At 43.0% G+C, this 19,575-nt stretch overlaps 1 protein-coding gene and 1 long non-coding RNA gene across 2 annotated transcripts in view; one reads left to right on the forward strand and one right to left on the reverse strand.

Moving 5' to 3' along the window:
- Nucleotides 1-19,575, forward strand: part of RPS6KA1 (ribosomal protein S6 kinase A1) — a 328,808-nt gene that overhangs the window by 29,072 nt on the left and 280,161 nt on the right. The window lies entirely within an intron of this gene.
- Nucleotides 1,449-18,820, reverse strand: LOC133267452 (uncharacterized). Its single transcript, XR_009742767.1, has 3 exons — nucleotides 18,568-18,820; nucleotides 3,230-3,426; nucleotides 1,449-1,974 (listed from the first exon to the last, which is right to left on the reverse strand). It is a non-coding gene; the product is annotated as an uncharacterized LOC133267452 (long non-coding RNA).

The following is a 19,575-nucleotide window of genomic DNA, read 5'->3' on the forward strand; positions in this document are numbered from 1 at the left end:
CTCTGAAGGGAAAGGAAGGCTGGACAGGCAGAGCACGACTGGGTCCTGCTCTGCCTCTGTGCCAGACACAGATCAAGTACCACACAGAGTATTTATATACTGTTGAATGCATAGCAAAGGAAAGCAGGAGAAACCAGCACAAAGCCATGTAAAGGGCTCCCTTAATACTGCAGTAACACAGACTGTAATTTGATTTCTCTCTTGGTATGCAAACCCCCTCCTTCTTACTTTCCCAGTCTCCTGCCCTGACCTAACAGCAGTTTTAGCTGGGGAGATGTCTGTGTTACTGCAGTGAAGATGCTGAGCTCCTTGGTGCTTGCATACCCCTCTTACAGTACAATTGGCAACAATACCCACAGGGCTTTTTCCACCTATACCAAGCTGTTCAAAATAGCAGCCCTGCTCAATACAGGATTTAACATTCCCCTCCATATTAGGAAACGGTAGCTCCTGGCTCCAGTAGCAGTGTTTTCCCCATCTCACCATTACACCACGACTTTGGCCTCTCAAGCCAAAGCCCACATGGTGACACAGTGCTGTCCTGGGGCCCACTGATCACTCACACTATTACAAGAAGTGTCCAGGAAAAGTACTTTTTGTGTGTTTGTGGAAGGCACGCCTGATTCTGCCTTTGCATGAGGATCTGTATTCACTGATGGCATCTTTTATAAACACATCATGTATTCCACCTAAAGGTGCTGTGTGCTCTGAAAGAGCCAAATACATTAGCATTCCTCAACCATAACTTTTGAAGTCAGCATTTGACTATTTTTGCATTTCTTCCAGGTTGTAGTTAGACAACTCCTAATTCTATGGGGAAAGCAAAGACTATAAAATGCCAGAGCTCCACTCTGCTGAAATAACATTAGCGAAATATCAAGTCCTTTATGATGTCATGAGGGATTCCTTAATGTGACTATAGCCTCCTAATGACATCATAAAAAACAACTGCAACATCAGAAAACAGCCAAGGGTCATCAATCAGCCCATCCTCTCCCCTACTCACCAGGGGCAGCAGCCCAACTTGCTCCTATCTGCTTTTTACGAGCACTGCTGTCCGCTGAATAGCACACAGAGAAGAGACTAATAATCATACAAACATGAAGGAGAGCGGTCAATCATCACCTGAAATGTTCAGCACACCTGAGGGAAATCCGGGTGCTGTAGCCTGAAGAGTCTGCAAGCTTAGCATGTAGAAGAGACAACGTGCCCCCCTGAGAGGTGACCTGGTGCTCTCTGGGCAGCAGGCAACACCAGTTAGCAACTCAGGCATTCCACAACGTGGAGAGAACGGGACTAAAAAATGAACCCTTTGCTTGCTCTCTTTGTGCTCTAGATGCAAACAAAGCTTCTTCCATATTGTCCATATTCCCATCTGCATGTCCCATATTACACAGACCACGCTGAAAGAAGGCCAGTGAAACAGGTGACAGTCCCAACGAGATGCAGGGACTACCAAATCCTCTGGCAAGAATGGAAACAGCCTCTTCCCCACGTCAAAGTGCAGTGCCTCACAGTTAAAGCCTCATTATGCTCTCTTATAAATACTTTGAAGTTTTCCAGGCATGGGGATGTCTCAAGGAGTTTCCCAGACTCATAAGAAGAAAACCCCAAGTGACAGATACTGTGGTCTCTAGAGGTTTCACAGTCACTCTTGGAAGGTGTTTAAAATGGAGCTTCTGCCAGGGCTGACCAAAGAAAAGGGTTTTCTTTGCCAGCTAAGAAGGGAAAGGATGTGGTTCCTTACCTTGTCCCTCATCATTTTCTGCAGTGCGCTCCTGAACGGGCAGGCTGCACTCAGAGTGCTTCACAGTGCAAGCAGGATTTCCTTCAGGTTCTCTCTCTTTTGTTCCGAAGAGCAGCTGAACGGGGCTCCCAGACACTTGGTTAGTTCAGGGACACCAGAGCCCAAGCGGATCATTCACAAGTCAGGGTGAAGTACAGAGCCAAGGAGCAGGCAGCGCTGCCAGCAGCCTGGAGAAACAAGACATTCAGTACTTTAATCTCAGTGTAACTCTGCCACTTGCAGATTATATAATCCCACTCTCAGGAGAGGGTGACTTGAGCAGCCTGTCACGCTCCATACACACATTTCCCATGTATGTTAATTGAGGTAGAAAGCTGTTGGGCAAATGAGCTCGTTGCACCAAAATGTTATTCCTTTTAGCAGGTCTGCTCCTTTCCTGGATCTCCAGTTCCCAAGCCTTGCTCTTTCAGACTGCACATTTCAGTTCCAGGCAAACGAGTGTGTTCACTGAGCTGATCAATTTTGGTTTAGCACGTTGACTTTTGCTTATATTTTAAGGCACGTTGTGCCTCAGAAGGAAATTCTTTTAAGCAGGTTTACTTCCACAGCAAGATTCCAATGGAAGGATTTGAAGCTGTATGTGGAGAAGGACTAACAAAAGAAGTATTTTTTTAACAGATATTAGCATCACTAAATCCTGCAGCACACTGCCCGATCACCTCACTCTAATACTATCCACGCAGTAAGTTTTATCACTTACTTCAGGCAGAAAGCACCATTGTAAGCACTGACCATATTTAATGTTACTATTTCTTATGTAATAAAATTCCCTTAGCTGCATGTTAGTCTTAAATAAAATCTGGGGTTTTGAGCATAGATTTCTGATTCCATGAAAAGAGGAGAATATATTAAATATAGGGAGGGAACGCTGGTGTCATAGTGCTTCTAAATTCACATATTTTACTTTCTTTAGACAAGTGAAGGAGGCTGAGATGAAGGAGAAGCCTACACAAATCACAATACCTGCAGTCTTCTGACAATCATTTGAGTCTGCATCTTTCTTTTGTAAAGGTAGGATCATCAACAGTGGAAATAGGGAGTAGATTAGAGATGGACTGGCTCTAAGGAGGCCATCGGCCTCTCTTCCTTCAGAAAAGTAGAGAATAGGAGAATATCATCTTTCCACATACAAACCTAACCACTAATTACAACTCAAGTCATACATTTCCAAGCCAAGCGCCATTCTGGGGTAGCCGATGGCAGTTTGCAAGGGGAAAAGGAAGCTCCTCTAACAGCCTCTGATTTTTGAAAAGACAAACCTCATCCTCCTGAGCCTGCATTTGCCCATTCAAAATCATGCCCGAATTTTGAAATAAAGAAAAAAATGTGGCCAAATGTATGTCCCTGGGATTCTGCATGGGGTCTGAGGGGCATGGATGTGCGCTGTGCATCCAGCCATAGGATATTACAGGGCATTCTTACCTGTAACAGACGCCAAAGCGTTCTCCATCCAAATTCACCAAAGTTTTGCTCCATTTGTTGCCCCATCAAAATTCTCCCAGTTCTGGTTTTGGTAAACTTCTGCATCCAAGTCATTTCCCTTGCTCCTCAGGATCTCAGTCACACTTGTGCAATGCTGTCAACCATATCCAGAAGGCACGGAAGTGCTTGAGGTATTCCTGCAATTAGAATTTACAGGGGAAATAATCTCCTGATGATGCATAAAATCTCCAGTATAATTCAGTCTCTCAGAGAACAGCCAGGAAGATCATTCTGACACCAGTAACCACTCCAGTAATGTCAGCAGCCCTGACGCTCAAGGAGATGAGCTACGTGAAGCCAAGTCAAATTCAGGTAATTACTTTTCAGAGCAAAAACACATTTCCAAAAGCATATGCAAGCAGTTTTCATTGCTCCTTTTGACCATTCCCATGTATTATCAATGTCTGTTTGCACTTCATGTCAAAGTCAGGATAAGCTGAATATAAAGAACCAACCCAAAGCGATCCCCTTTCACAAGCAACCTGCAGGAAAATGTTTCCTTAAAGCGCCTCTAAACGAACCACATTCAGAAAATAAAGAACATGATGGCCTGCAAAAGCTGTGTGCTTGCTAGCCATATACTGCTTGAGCACAGTGTTCATAAAAGGGAAGCACAAAATACCCCAAATGGCTGTTGGGAGTGCTGGAGCCAAGTTAGAGGGAATAAAAATGGCCTAAACTTGCAGGTGAGGAAAACAGAGCCTTAGGAAGGTGTATGAGCTTAGAAATGCAGGAAGGCCTCTTAGGAGGAGAGTTCTGTGGAGATGACCTCTGTGATATCAGCCAAAGCAGGAAATGAACTAGGACTGTCAAGTGAGTCGCTCTGTAGATGATCTTATCTTAGCCAGAAGTCTTCCTTTTACACAAAATTTGACAGAGGAGATGGCTAATCCCACTGACAGACCATGAGGAAGACTGGGAGCTTGTTATCCATGCTGAGCACTCTCCACCTCGGGCTACAGAACTTCATCTAAGTTCATCTCACAACTCTAAGTACGGTCTTTGCATCAAAATCACCGATCACTTACGCTCCCCTGGCATCTTGCAGCATAACCTTAAGGAACCTGGTCAAACTTCACAGTTGGTCCAGCTTTGAGAGGGAGTCAAACCCAATGCATCTCTAAGTGCCTTAGAAGTGGAATGAACCTGTACTTCCATGATTCCAAAGTGGCTGAACAGAGATATTCCAGGAGAAGGGCTGGAGCAATCTGTGATGCTAGGCTGCTCCTTGCTCAAGGACCACTTTCCTCATGACCCAAGCTAGTTACCAACTCATATCCAAAGGACATTTGCTCAATCTGCTTGCCAGAGCTCACAAGACCAAGAAGGTATCTGGAAAAGCTAAAAGGACCTGAACAAGAGATAATGCATATCCAGAAGAGAAAACCACAGTGCTAAAACGTGGAAGCCTACTGAATATGAATTCCTGGTGAGATACACATCTTTATCTATAGGAATAGTATGTTGCAAAATCTTCAGTAGCCTTCAGAGGTTGCTCCCAGAGCAGCATGTGAGCCTGAGGACCATTAAAAGTCTCTGCTGGCAATGGGGCATCTCCTGTTGAGGCACAACATCTCTAATTTGGTCTGTGACAGTAAGAGAGGCAGCAGGAAGTGAAACCCATGCTGCTGGGTGTTAGAAATACCCAGGTCCTGCAATCCTCAACTATTCTTGACTTGTACCATCTTTTGGTTGGGACTGGATGAGCTTTAAGGGAAGCTCATCCAACTGCAGTGATCCTGAAAGACTGTTCTGAGAGGGCAGGTTCCATGCTCTTATCATGCCTATTCATATGCCCTAAGCCCTTCGCTCAGTTTCTACAGTAGGAGAAAAAATGGGCCATGTGATTAGTTCAGGCTTCCTTTTTATTAAATCAGATCCTCATGTGACTCCTTGACAGAACTGAATGATAGGATCAAGAGGTAACACTCCCTACACCTCAATTTGGAATGCCTTATTCTTGGGAAAACTCCTTCCATTACAAAGAGCCTGCTCAGATGAGCTGTGTTTAGTTCCCAGCTGACACGACAATTCTCTGTACGCTGTTGAGTAAGCCACTCGATCGAGTAAGCCACTTGATCTCCAGCTGCCTCAGTTGCCCATTCCTTCTCAGTGATGCTCTCACTTTGGGCAGCCACAGCACCCACTTGACTTCACCTCAAGGCACTATCATAACAGAAAATAAATATTAATTACAATTACGAGTGCTTGGACGTGCAGGGCAAACTGCGGCCTGCCTCTGGCTGTCATGAATATGAACTTTGAAACTACAGTTGTGTAAAACTCAAAACCACCACACACATTTATCAAAGACACCATCAGGCAGCAGCGACTCCATCGATTTTCCAGACTCACTGAACCATAGAACGGTGAGGGCTGGAAAGGACCTTAAGATCATAACTACTGTCGCAGCCTTGCAAGGTGATTCCTGGTCATGCACTTTGTTTTGTATGTTATAAACCTGGCAAACACCATGGTATGAGAACTCTGTCAACGTGTCAGTTTACGTCAAACAAACCCCTCTGAACTCATGCCAAATATAAAGTCAAATGTTTTAATGGAGATATTAATAATCTGTGAATACAAGTGAAAGCTAATGACATTTGTCTTTTATTGGTGCTAGTAATCAGTACTCTCTATATGCAGATGGCAAAACCCTGGTAAGCATTTGCTGGATTATTAGTGACTCTAGATCGGATATGGGCATCTTACTCAAAGGAGTACACAGAATTGTGGATACTCTGCCCTCTCCTCCCTATAAACATTCGTCAATTCACTCACCAGCTGCTGTTTGGTGTATACACATGCCCAGGCTAATGTTAGCTGAGGCTGCAATATAGCTACGTTAAATAATTTTATCTGATTTGTTGGATGATGGTATTTCTAATGGAAAACAACATGGTAATTTCAGAATGTTACTGATTAGATGAAAATGATATTGCATCAAAGTTACTTCCTTAATTTATTCTGAAAAAAACAAGAAGGATTTCTCTATTAAGATGCTTAATTAAAATCTATCTCTCGCCATACAAAATCTATACTTCAGGTCCTGCATGTCATGTCTGAAAAGAACAAAGGCTGATTAGCATCTTTTACACTCTGCTTTGCTTTTTGTCACTTACACATTCATTACAGCAACCGCAGCCAGGTTGCGAAGGTCTGAGAGAAAGGGTGCTAGTACACGGACTGCCTGAGCACAGGCAGAACAACGAGAGAATGCAGCCGAGCTTTTTAGGTTTATAAAGAAAAGGGGGGGAGTGGATGGAGCCCAGATGGGATTAGGGTGAGGGGTGATGGGGAACAGTTTGCACTTGGAGGGGATCTGTGGGAAACGCATCCCATAAATAAGGTCAGAGGCACTGATGCTGAAATCAAACTGCTCCGTCACTCTCCCACTTTCAGGGCTCCCTCCCAGACGTAGAAATAAAGTAGGGAAAAAGGCAACGTGAGCACCAGCAATACGGCACATACACACAGCACGTAAGTTTGCTTGCACGAACTCTCACCAACAGGCTCCTATGAATCACAGGCGAAGAAAAACTAAATTCCACCTCTTTCTCAGTGAAGCAGTGAATTACGCGTTGCTGAATTGTAAAAACCCAGATTTCCCAGCCCTTAGAGCCTCCTTCCTTAACATATTACCTGCAGGAAAGCCTGAGAGCTCGGAATCCACATTACTACACAGTAATGTAAATGTAATTTCATTTTTGTGTCTTAAAAAAGCAAAGTGCAACTAAAAAAGGAGATGTCTCCACACTGCAACAAAGGCAACACCAAGTTTATCTGACCGTACAGTCCCTTATAGAGAATAATTTCTTCTAGCCACATGCCACCTAATTTTGCTGCACTACATGTTTTACACATACACAGCTGAAGATCAGAACGTCTATTGTCTGATAACTCATTGCTCAATTAATTGGTTTGTGTTTAGCAAAGTGGCTATTTCTCAGTGGGGACTAACCACACACCGGCCATGAACTTTAAAGTAAACCCAATTATTAGCTAACAGTAAAGCAACAATCTGTAAGGCACCTTAAAGAATGCAAATCTTCATTGTGAGCTGCTGAATAGGAATGCACAAATAGAAAGATGTCAGCAGGTGAAGTTTCCTTGCACAGAGAAGTAAAATATGCACAAACGCAGCTTTCCCTCCACCTTCACAGCAGTAACAGTCTATTGAAGAGTCAGACCTCAGGTTTTTTTTCCTCTCATCACTAAGAATGATACCCCGCTGGGTGTAATCAAGATCCATGAACTCAGGGCTTCAGGAGTGTGAATGCTGACATCCCAGGACTGGCCTTGTTTAGCTCTAAGAGTTTCAAATCTATGCTTGGCATCCCACACTGAGGCCTTGCACGTCAGCCTGGGCTATTGATTCTCACTTCTAGCTTCATTTTTAGTTTTATTACCCTCACATCACTATACAGTAGTGAAGCATTCAGCTAAATTTAGGCCATTTATATCACATTTCAGTAAATAGGGAGTGGATGACTTAAAGCTGTAAAGCCAAGGTGTTGCACTGACAAGCAGGAAGAAAAGTGCTCTCACACCTCACAGCTTTCATCTCCCTCTAACCTGGTCTCACAGGCACCGTCAGAAACTCAGCCTGTCTGACAGAACTCCTCAGCATCTGTAAAACTTTCCTTTATTATAAGCAATCAAGCTGTAATTTTCATGTTATTTGACAATATTTTACCTGCATTCTCTCAGAATTCGAGTTCCCTTCTTTATTTGCCACATGCACATCACTCTGATAATCCCTCTTCTATATATTGATGTTCTTTTACGTATTTGCTGTTCATACGTTACGTACATCAAAATGCCATCGAATGCCAGGGCAGGAGCAACAAGATAGCTATATGTACTTATTCTGTGTGATTAATACTGAATGCAGCCTTGCTCATAATATTCTTGTGTATGATTTTACCTGTAAGTTATTACAAATGGTCTGAATATTTTCATTTCAAATTACCCTGAAGATGTCATAGTGTTTGCTTATTTCTAATATAAGTTTTTCTATCTGTCATCATTTGTCAGTGGTGTCTAGGGCAGAAAACATCCATCTGTACAAAGAGAATCCCCCTTGAAACAGTAAATGCTTTTAAAGCTGGGATGCTGTATTCAGGATTCTAACCTGAAGACCACTGAGCTTCTTGAAGAAGACACTGTGTTTTTTCTTCATTTATAGTCAAAATTCAGCCATAATCTGGCTTCTGAGGGAATGAAAAGAGATAAAAATATGACTGATTTAGATTGCAAGTTCTAGTGCTTTCCGTAATACACGGGGTTTTCATGCCCACATAAGTCTTTCTCAACATTCACATCATTTATGTGAATTTGGACTTTGTGCTTAAAACCAAACCTGCCCCCCCCCCCAAACCCAGAAGATCCACCAGTGGGACCTCTTCAACCAGCACAGCCTGATCCTTTTCCTACCCTCTTAGATCATAACTCTAAGGCTTTTGATTCTCTTAGTCTTGAAACTATAAAAATCTTATTTCTATAAGCTCTTTTATTGTCACCCTCATAGCCAGTGGTGTCATTTTCATTCATATCATTCTGTAGGGATGTAAGAGGAAATGAACCAGACAGAACAGAGCTATAAATAAGATGCAGCTACCCTATTCCAAGTGCAGATTCAACAACATTCTTTTAAGCCCACAAAAATACAATTTGGGAATTATGGGAAGTTTTCTTCTTACTGGAGTTCTGAGATTAGCTTTCATGCAGTGGCCACCCTTTATTATTGACTTACGTGAATAAAAGCTGCATTTGCTGAGAAGTAGCTCTATGAGTACAAACAACAGAGCAAGCTCACACTGCATGTATACATTAGCTTATGCTTATGAGCAAAAGAACTTGAGAATCAGAGAATTCTCAAATACAAAGGATTCCACTTAGAATTACTTAAAATACTACTATAAAGAGCCTTCAGGCTAAAAAAAGGTATTCTCACAGCAAATGGATTACCACTGGTTTCTTAGAGGCTTGCTGAGCAACACCGTGGATTGTTTGCTTTACAGCAAGAGCATGATGTACAATACTGGTTACTTTCTAGCATGGAATTCTGGAAAAAAACCCCAAACCAAATGGACAATTGTCCACAGGGAGTTTTGCTGGGCTGATGAAACATTACAAATACCAGCTTTCTGTAACTCCTTAGGAACAAACTAGACCTACTGGTCTTCTGCCAGAGACACACTGGCAGCAGCTTTTACCTTCTCTCCAGCTGCCTAACAGGAGGGAGCTGGTTTAACCCAGACTCAGAGGTTGAGCTGCTTCTGCCCCAGCAGGGCAAAGCCACTGGAGAAAACACAGCAGCACGGCTTGGCTGGCTGCTCCACAGTGACCTGGTGCAGAGTCAAAGACAAGGCATTCATGGCACAGTCCTCCCCATGGCATCCCACCTTAACTTTCAGCCATAATAAAGGGACTTTCAGAGTCAGAGGAGCTTTAAGGTCCCTTCCAACCCACATTACAATTCTATGGTCACACTAGTGTCTGAGGCTGCAGTTATCTTTGTAGGAAGAGTAAGCTTCCAGGGGGCACACTTGTCTAAGTGGGGATACAAAAGGCACCCCTTCAGACATGAATCAGTCCCTCAGAACATCACTGCTGGCACTTAGTGATGAGTTGGAGCTGTGAAGACTCTAGGATTTGATAATTACAATAACCCATGGATTTGCTAAAGTAGAACTGATTCTATATTCTACGACCCTCTCCAAGCCATTCATCCTTTGAATTAGGGTAACCAGACAGAACTTAAAGCTAGAAGGAGTAGGCTGTGCTGAAATAAAGCATTAATGAAAATGAGGTTTTAACGATCTGGAGAGCAACCTGACAGTACAGCTAAAACCTCAGGGGAGCAGCAACAGTAACCCTGAGTGTCTCACCTGTAATTAAAGTGCTGATAAGCCCAGGTAATGCTGCTTATTAATATTCAATGCAAAAATAGGAGAGGAAGAGGCAAACATGGAATAACAATATTGGGTCTGACCTCTCTCCATACTCACTTCCCATATCCCACGTAGAGAGCAGCATCTCTGACCTAGGCCAAGCCAAGCATTATGCTGCAAACTGCCACCAATGAGCCACAGTGGCCACGTTTTGTGGAAGTTTAAGGAAGGGGAATTTTCTGCTCTTGCTAATTTATTCTGGGAAGACGTTGGTATCTAAGGATGAGGTTTTTGTCACGTTATGCATCACTGAGACACTCCAGAGAGGAATGATATTAAAACCCCCCACGAACCGCTTGCTGCCCTAGGCATGTGCCTGTTTTGTTGCCAGTTTGTTTCATGCATAATGGCTCTGTTAGCTCTACAACCTGAAAATAAAGCAATGAAACACACTCTGCAGGGGCCTTTGGGACCCCCATGATGCTCCAGGAACAGGGAACCTCTTTGAGACCTATTACTGGCGATACTCTTTGACCTGTGAAGGCGTAAGTTCCACTACCAGCCAGGGTGGTGCCGAGCCATGGGGACGGGTGGAGGGCAGCTGCTGCAGTGTAACGTTAGACTGTTAAAGTAAGTTTAGATTAGATATTAGGAAGAAATTCTTTACTGTGACAACTTTCTGCTTATTTTTGACAGTAAAACCGTTAGAGATGATGCTATGACTAGAAATCTAGAGAGCATTTAGTGTGCAAGGATTCCAAATGTTAGCATTTCTCCTTTAGCCTCTTTTATGGGAACTATTAACTGTAATTTAAGCCCAAACTGTTAAAAGCAGTATCCAGATTTAAGGATTCTTTCATACCAATTAGAAATAATTTCTAGCTGCACTTCAATGGATAGGCTTTTACCTTTTGTTACAGTGGAAAATCACTCATCCGCTGTAGCACAGGACATCTGCATAGATTTGTTTCTTATTATCTTTAATGGTATTGGCAAATACAGAGTTAACACATTTCTGCTACATGTATCTGCAGTCGTTGGAATACCAGCTTCTAAGAAAATTCAAGTTTAAGTATTCGGTTAAACCAAAGTTACAATTTAATTAACATACTAGGAGAATATTCAAAGCTGATGTCACCTCATCACTCACACTACACTTGGAGGCATAAAGGAAGATCCTCCGACTTGACTCACAAGCAGAAATATCATCACTGCAATCTCTAACGTGCTGGAAGATGCTAACACATGAAAGGCCGACCTGGGCTTTCAAGAGAGTTTTCTCTCTGTTTTTAAGCTCTATTTTCACTCCCTTCCTGGATGTGTAACTGCGCACACAGAAAATACAACTCAGCACTGATAAAAAAAGACTCAATTATTTCAAAATCTTTGCCTACAGAGGAATAATGGTGAACAATGTTAAATACTCACCATTACACAATTTCACTGGTGGTCCCTGTCAACCACAAAGTTAACCTAAAATGGAGAGCTGAGTGATATTTTTCCCCCTGTGGTTTCTCTTCACTGACTCCCTGAATCGTGCAGTCAAGTCAGCTTGTGTGGGCTCTGACCTCTTAGTTCTCTGCAGGCCACAAGATCATGACCTTATGAAAACTGTTTCTCCTTTTTCTGCCACTGTGGATCACATTCTTAGCTTAGTGGAGAAGAAATCTTCCAGAGAGTCATCACCATTTGTGGAAAAACCAACCCAACTATCAGATCAGAACAGCAAAGGCATCTTGTCTATCATTAGTTTGCATGCATATATTATAAAGAGCTTTTCCTGCTCTAAATGGCAAACTAAAAGGAAAAGGCTAAATGGTGGCCTGCTACAAGCACGGCTGTGCTGCGGGATGAGACTCACCCATGAGGGACGTGATGCAGGTCCTCTCCTGTATAATTGTGTCACATGCTTCAATTTTCCTGATGGCTTTGTGGTTAATGGACAATTTGGAAAGTTACTGCTGGGGAACCATCTGCCATCTCCCACCATCATGGCTTTGAAGAGTACTGCGGAGCCTTTATCATGTGAGGCTTCATCAGGTGATGTCCAAGCTGAGGCTGGGAGAGCCTCATCTGCTTTTCCTGGCTCAATAAACTTCCAAACTGGGTTCTAAAGGCTACAAAATGTAAGAACCGTAGATAGATTCACAACCTCCATACACCAAAGTTAGCTGATGTCCTCTGCTCCCTGTCCTATCACAGTGCTGCCCTGGAAGGGTAGCTTAGGGTAAAAACCCTGCATTCAAAAACCCCACAGGCAACTGTGGTGCCTCATGACTATGAAGAGATCAGGAGAAACATTTAGACCAGTGTTCTGCAGTGACCAAACCCATGTATTTTTGGATCCAAGTCTTTCTTCCTTCTCTCTCTTCCTTCTAAATACCAGTAGTTATCTGGGAAAGAAACCCCCATCACTAAGCTAATCATAATTTGTGCAGTTCTCAAGTTTTCTGGCATTTTAGGCAATAATGTTGGAAGTCCAACAGCTCTCTAGCAAGACCAGACTCTCCATTAATGTTAATGCAACTATCCCAAGAGGATTCACTCCAAAACCTCTGACTATATTCTGAAGGGAAAACTGGTGCTATGAGCACTGGGTTTATCTTTACTACCCTCCTTTTTTTCAGCTCCATTTCAGTGACCATATATAATCACAGAAACGTATTTTACATTCAGCCTTTATATCAGCCCCTGGCCCCTTTGGGCTGCTTCTAGCACCTCCCTACTCACTGCTCCAGCATATATTATAAAAGCAATTTTGGCCAACTGCTCCCACAAGAGTGGGCTATGTCAGTGCCTTGTGCTGATGCAGCCGGACAAAGGAAGGGGACTCTATTTGTGTTTCCCTCATGCCCGATGCACACCACCTCAAAGAAATTGCTTTCAAGTGCTTCACTTTGATGAGGGGAACACAACTTCTGTTTTCTTTGGGTTGGGTTTTTTTTTGCCTTGAAAAGTTATGAAGATTTTTGCACCAGGAGCTGTATGTACTTACAGTGAACACAAGGAGTGTGCAAACCTTCAAGTCAATTCGGCTCCTCCATGCTCCTTCCATGCATAAAGAAGACACCAACTGAATTTAGTTTGCTCTTTGTTGCACACAGGTGAACAGGCTGGTGACCACTTCAGTACGAGCACAGCTCCTTTAGAAACGCTTTTAATACTGCAGCAGCACACATTTAAATGCATGCACAGTGATTTTTGCAGTAGAACTCAAGAAATCAGCTTAAAACAAGCATGTGGGATGACTGGAAGAAAGGCTGAAATAAGCAGAAACACACTCATGTCAAGAGACTCCAGAACTGTGACACCAGGTAATTAAACGTTTAGCTCAGCAGTAGTCATTTTTTCCCCTTTTTAGTTCTTTCACATGGCATCAGTATTGCACTGCAGAAATGACTGGTTTTCAGACACCATCATTCCATGTGGGACGTTTGCCTTAACCTGGTTGACAAAATATTTCATAATTCAAAGGGGTTTTGGTGGATTTTTCCCACACATCTATGGGGCTTTAACGCCACTACTTCCGTTTGCAAGAAGCCAGGTACCTTCCCTGTATTCATAGAATCACAGAATAGTTAGGGTTGGAAAGGACCTTAAGATCATCCAGTTCCACCCCCCCTGCCACGGGCACGGACACCTCACACTAAACCATCTCACCCAAGGCTCCGTCCAACCTGGCCTTGAACACTGCCAGGGATGGAGCATTCACAACTTCCCTGGGCAACCCATTCCAGTGCCTCACCACCCTCACAGGAAAGAATTTCCTCCTTAGATCCAATCTAAACTTCCCCTGGTTAAGTTTTAACCCGTTACCCCTTGTCCTCAGAGTGCTGTAAAAACAAGCTGTACAGAAGGCAGGCTCCCAGCAAAAGCTGGACTGTAAAACATAACAGAGAAAGGCTGGAAACATGCAGCTTGTAGTTATGCCTGTAACAAAAACTTACCACAGGTACTGTAGAACACACAGGTATCAGTGATAGTAATGGAGAGGTCATCTTTATATGGGAAATTATGTTACATGGATCTTTCTTTGTCCCCCAAACTATTTGAGCTGAAAATGCATTTAATAGAAACATGGGATTTAGAATTCGAGTACGTTACAGTAGGATGATTGGATGTAGAATCCTCCCAGCTTTGTTTCTCATTTTCACTTTAAACCATTTTGTGTTTCTTTCCATTCTGGCTTTACTGTCTCCAGTCCTGCAAGCCAGCTGCCAAATCTCCCCATTTGTGGGCCAAATGGAGTCATGAGAGCCCTTTCATATGTGTATTGTGCTGTCATACCTCCACACTGTCTCCTCCTTCTATCAGTAGAAGCAAGCTTGCAGCACAGCACTCGATGAGAATGTTGCCTCTGGCACATTCAACAGGAGTTGGTAATGTCAAGGAAAGATTACTGAGCAGGGCAGAAAGCCTGGCTCTCCTCTCCAGTGTTACAAATACATGGTGAAAGCGCAGGATGAGTTTTGCATTACTCAATAAAACTGTTTTGGAGAGGACCACAGAAATTGAGAAGTGCTACGTCAAGATTTTACACATGCTCTGAAACGCAGGGGAATGATGGGCTGGTTGATGAACAAAAGGAGTCAACAGGGATTTCCTCTTAGCACAGCAGTATTCAGCATGCTACACTAGTCCTTCAAACACTGTCTCAGACTTGCCCTCCTTTGGCATTTGGAAGCAAACCGGCCTTCGGATGCTAGGGCAGAGACATAAATACTTGATCTGCTCCGACTCCTCAGAGCTCCACGTTTCTTCCAATACCAACAAGAGGACTTTTTCCTATTGATTGCTTCTTGCAATTGAGCTTACCAAATAGAACTTCCCTCAAATGATTCTTCCAAGTAATCTGATAGAAAACTAACCTTGTTATATTTATTGACAGAACATTGAAATAAATATTATAGGTCTGCAGGGAATGTTTCAGGTCATTGATTAGTTTTTTTTTAAAGGAACTAACAAATGCACTGTATCCCCGTTGGTAAATTATGCTGGGAATAATCGGAAAAAATGCTTACCTTGTTCAAACTGCATCTCAAACCCAACTTCTTCCCGTCCCCAAAGAGCAGGCACCCTTTGAATAAATGTGATCTTGAGCAAACAATTTGCAATTTTAATTGTTTGCAGAATTCTCCTTGTGCAGGAAAGGAAAAGAAACCAGTTTGTGCCTTTACCTGCAGCAGGGAGAAGATGTGAAGTTTGGAACATGTCATTTGTTTCTCAGGAATGGGAAGGGTGCGGAATCAGCCACTGGTAGTTTAATACATTTCACTGAAACTTTTAGTATCCTTCACTACTTGTTTCTACCATGAAAAGCTTTTTACAAATAAGGCAACGCTCAGATGCTTACATGAGGTTTTGTCTCTTCAACAGCACGACTTGAAGAGCCACCATCCACAAATAGCCAAAGAGCTGCTTTTGCAAGACTTAGATTCAGTCAAATAAGCTCCGAGGGCAGGTTCTCTGACTTCCTAGAGACAATCATTCGAAGTAACAGGAGATGATAAATGCAAATGTATTAGAGCACAATGCCACAGAGCTCCCCAAAACACTGTCACTTGCATTACCCGAACAGCCTGACATCACCTATTTCACTATGAGGACCTAACAAGACACTAATGTTTTTAGAGGCTTTAAAACCTGAAACTAGACCTTGAACACAAACAAACAGGAAAAAACCCCAACCCAACCAACCAAAGGATCCTACAGTTAAAGCTCAGACCACTTGTGAAAGCTCACTGCGGACATGCTACGAGCTGCATCTCAGTTTTATTCACCTTGAGGGTCCCTCACCGAGTCAAAAGCATTGCCACAACTGTGAGGAAGCTTTCTGTGATTAGAAGACCAAGGCCTAGTTTGACCAGGGATAGAATATGATTATACTCCTCCCACAGGACCAAGCATGAACCTCATCTGTATATGGCTTCTAGCTAAAGAGCATTGCTACTGAAAGTAACTTATTCCTTGCCAGCGGTTATATCCAGTGTCTTTTCTGTGGACATCATGTATAAAGCTTTTGTACACTACTGAAAAAAGAGACATGTGAAGCCTTCTGGATAGGATCTGCTCATGAGGAACTGCAGGATTCTTTTCAGCTCTATTCACTGTTAGAGCTCTACTGACTGAGCATGCAGACTCCGAATTCTTGCCATAAAGAATCATTTCATACAAGTTCTGCAGCAACAGTAATGTCTTCCCAGCATACTGGGTTTTGATTAACCTCGGAGAGCATTTATGAATTCACACTGTCCAGGAGGGTTACATGGAGATTAAGCCACTGCTTTTGATGGAACTTTTCCTACTGACATTGTACAACTATTCAAAGGGATAAACACTTATGAAGAGAGGAAAATTAAAAGTACCTCTTACTGGCAAAGCTGGTCATCATTTGGTGCTCATGGCTCCTGGTACCCACTGACTGTCCCTCCTGGAGAGGCATATGGCTTTCCCAAATATTACTAAATGCTTTTTTAATGGTCCCAGTGGAAATGGTTTAGAAACAAACACGAGCACAGTTTCTTACTGCTGGATGCCTTGTGTCTGTTCGTTCAATATGTGTGTTCACACACATGCACAGGGGAATGCCCTACTCCATTTAAGACAGCAGAAACTCTCTACACTGTGTTTTACTCTGTGAAGGGTTATGTGTACTTTGTGGAGGGTTAGTATAAGAAGAAATGGAGAACAGTATGGTCACTGTTTCTAAAGCCCTTTTCTGTTCCTTAAGTAAAGGACCACAGTCTTCTCACAAGCAGCGTGCAGACTTGCTTCATGTATTGACTTGAGCATGTACTGACTATCAGTGCACAACAGCATAACGTGTCCTTTGTAAAACCAGAAATCCTTCAAGATCTATGCATGAACTTTTAACAACTATATTTACTGGAAAATGCAGAATAGCTCCAGTTGGAAAGGGACTACAACGATCATCTACTCCAAATGTTACCTGGTCTGAGAAGGAAGTCACAGGGAAGCGGTATAACCAAGATGTACTTTGGGCCTTGCACACTGCCACCTCGTGGTAATTCAGCCCCAAATTCTAGAACTACATGAGCCCCAGACGCTAAACGTTCTTTTGAATATGAAAAGGCAACAGCATTTCCTGGCATCACCTCCTAGAAACACCAGTGAGCCAAAATAAGCATGTAAGTTATACAAACCCTGGTGCTGCTTTCTGCTTTAAAGGAGCTGTTCTTATTGCATCACGTAGTGGCTGCCTCAAAAGACCAACTCGCTAATATCAGGCTTTCCCATACACAGACAGCATCTGTTACACTGAGGGTCTGTGAATTCCTACAGCACCATTCATGATGGAGTCATTAAGAGGGATGGATACTGAAAGGTAGATCATCATTTAAAATGCCATTTTAGATGAAGCTAAATTGAAGCAAGGCAGTCAAATGACTTCCAAACTCCCAGATGGGTAGGAAAAGAAACAGGAACCACTGAAGCCGACTGTGGTAACATTTACACTACACCAAACCTGTGTTAACTACAGTGAATTTGAATAACAGAGACTAATAACATACACACAAGACAGACTGCAGTAACCACAGAAACACTGCAGCCCCTAGATGCTGCCCACCCTGGTTCAATTCTTCTCCTGCAGGAATTGGTCCACTCATTTTTGAGAACACGTGGATTACAACTTGAGGAAAAAGAGAAAATCCTTTGGTGTGAACTGGCACAATTCCATGGACTCTGTTGGTAGATACCCAGGTCTGCAGCAGGGAGTGAACTCATCAGCGTGTTCAACAAAGAGAACTCGCCCTTGGTGTGTTTAAGAAAGACCAACATCTGGGCAACAGTATCAGTTTAGGTATGTATTTACCCAAGTTTTCCACGGTGTCTTGCTCCCCTCTCTTTCAAAGGCAATTCACAAGAGTTGTTCAAATGATCAAAGACAGCCATTGCCACTTTCTTCTCACTGGAAAAGGCAGCATTGGCTACAAGTCCAATACTTTTTGCAATGCTTTTTCTCACAGCAGTTTTGGGGTGATGTGAGCTGCAACTTGCACACGGAGTTAATCACACTGCTGCACATTTTGCTTTCCAGAACCTCGGGTAATTGGCAGCACAAGGCAACCCTTTATAATGTAATACCTTATGCTGGGCCACCATACTGTGAGACCACAGAGTTGATAACTCACCTACCAGGAGCTGACAGACTACACTGGAAATTGGAAGGGAGGGAAGGGAAAAAAAAAGAGGGGGGGAAATAAAGAAAGAAAGAGGGGGAGGGAGACAGAGAAATACATTTTTAAAGATAACCTGGAGGCAAATATAATATTTATACTTATTTATCCTCACAGCACAATCATAAGCCCCAAAACATGTCTAATGAGGTGGAATTGCAAAATGGCCATGAGTCCTCCTTACTTGGCTTCTCAGTGGTCTCTTAGCAGTCACATGGATCTGTATTTTTCAACTATGTGACTGCTGCAGGCAAAACTCCTCTAAGTAAGAGCGAGAGTCACAGCAAGTCCTTAACTCCCAGTGGTATTCAGCCACAAAAATGCCAACCTAGGGAAAATGAGAAGACAGGCAAAAAAAGTTGCAGGGGCAATTAAGCTCTGCAGACAACTGCACTTAATGCTTGGCTCACATCTGCAGGGCGTCCTCTGCTCCGATGAACTTTCATTCACAGCTTCCCTCAACTCTTTGAATGGCCTCAACCCTTCGAGCCTCCACAAAGAATCAGAAATATGAAAGAAATCAAAACATGTCAGAGTTCTTCAATGTCATCACAGAGGAACAAGCCTCAACTTGGTCAATATTGTGCCTTCCACCTGTCTTTCAGCAGATTCCAGCTTTATTTCAAGCCTTTTTAGAAAATATGTGATACTTCTAAAACTATTATCCTTGCTTCTACTCTGAATCTACCCTCTTCTAGTTTAAAGCCATTCCCCCTTGTCCTGTCACTACCTGCCCCTATCAAAAGCCCTTCTCCAGGGTTCTTGTAGCCCCTTTAGGCACTGAAGCTGCTCTAAGGTCTCCCTTTAAGGAGCCTTCTCTTCTCCAGGCTGAACCAGAGCAGAGCTGCTCCAGCCCTCTGATCATTTTTGTTCTTTCTTAAATGTCCATTTTTTGTAGATGTCAGATTTGCAGCACTTTAGAACCAAAAACATTCCCTCCCCAACACAAAACTACCTGTAGGGCATCTTTGGCATTACAGATGCACCAGGGTCTAAGCTGAGCCAGCTGAACACCACTTACTTGAACACCGTGGTTCTGAGGAGCCTCTTTTCCTCACTGCATTGCAATCTGTTGCAGGTTCAGCTATATCAAAAGCAGAAATTAATACTACTAAAGGCTGTAGAAGTCAGTGTGAAGCTACTTTTAAAACTATTGCATGAATGACTCACTCATATGGAACAGACAGACTGC

This window comes from Pezoporus flaviventris, unplaced genomic scaffold, assembly GCF_033815535.1.
Source record: "Pezoporus flaviventris isolate CSIRO_AGI_PZ_B2104156 unplaced genomic scaffold, CSIRO_AGI_Pfla_v1 ptg000008l, whole genome shotgun sequence".
Taxonomy (NCBI): Eukaryota; Metazoa; Chordata; class Aves; order Psittaciformes; family Psittacidae; genus Pezoporus; species Pezoporus flaviventris.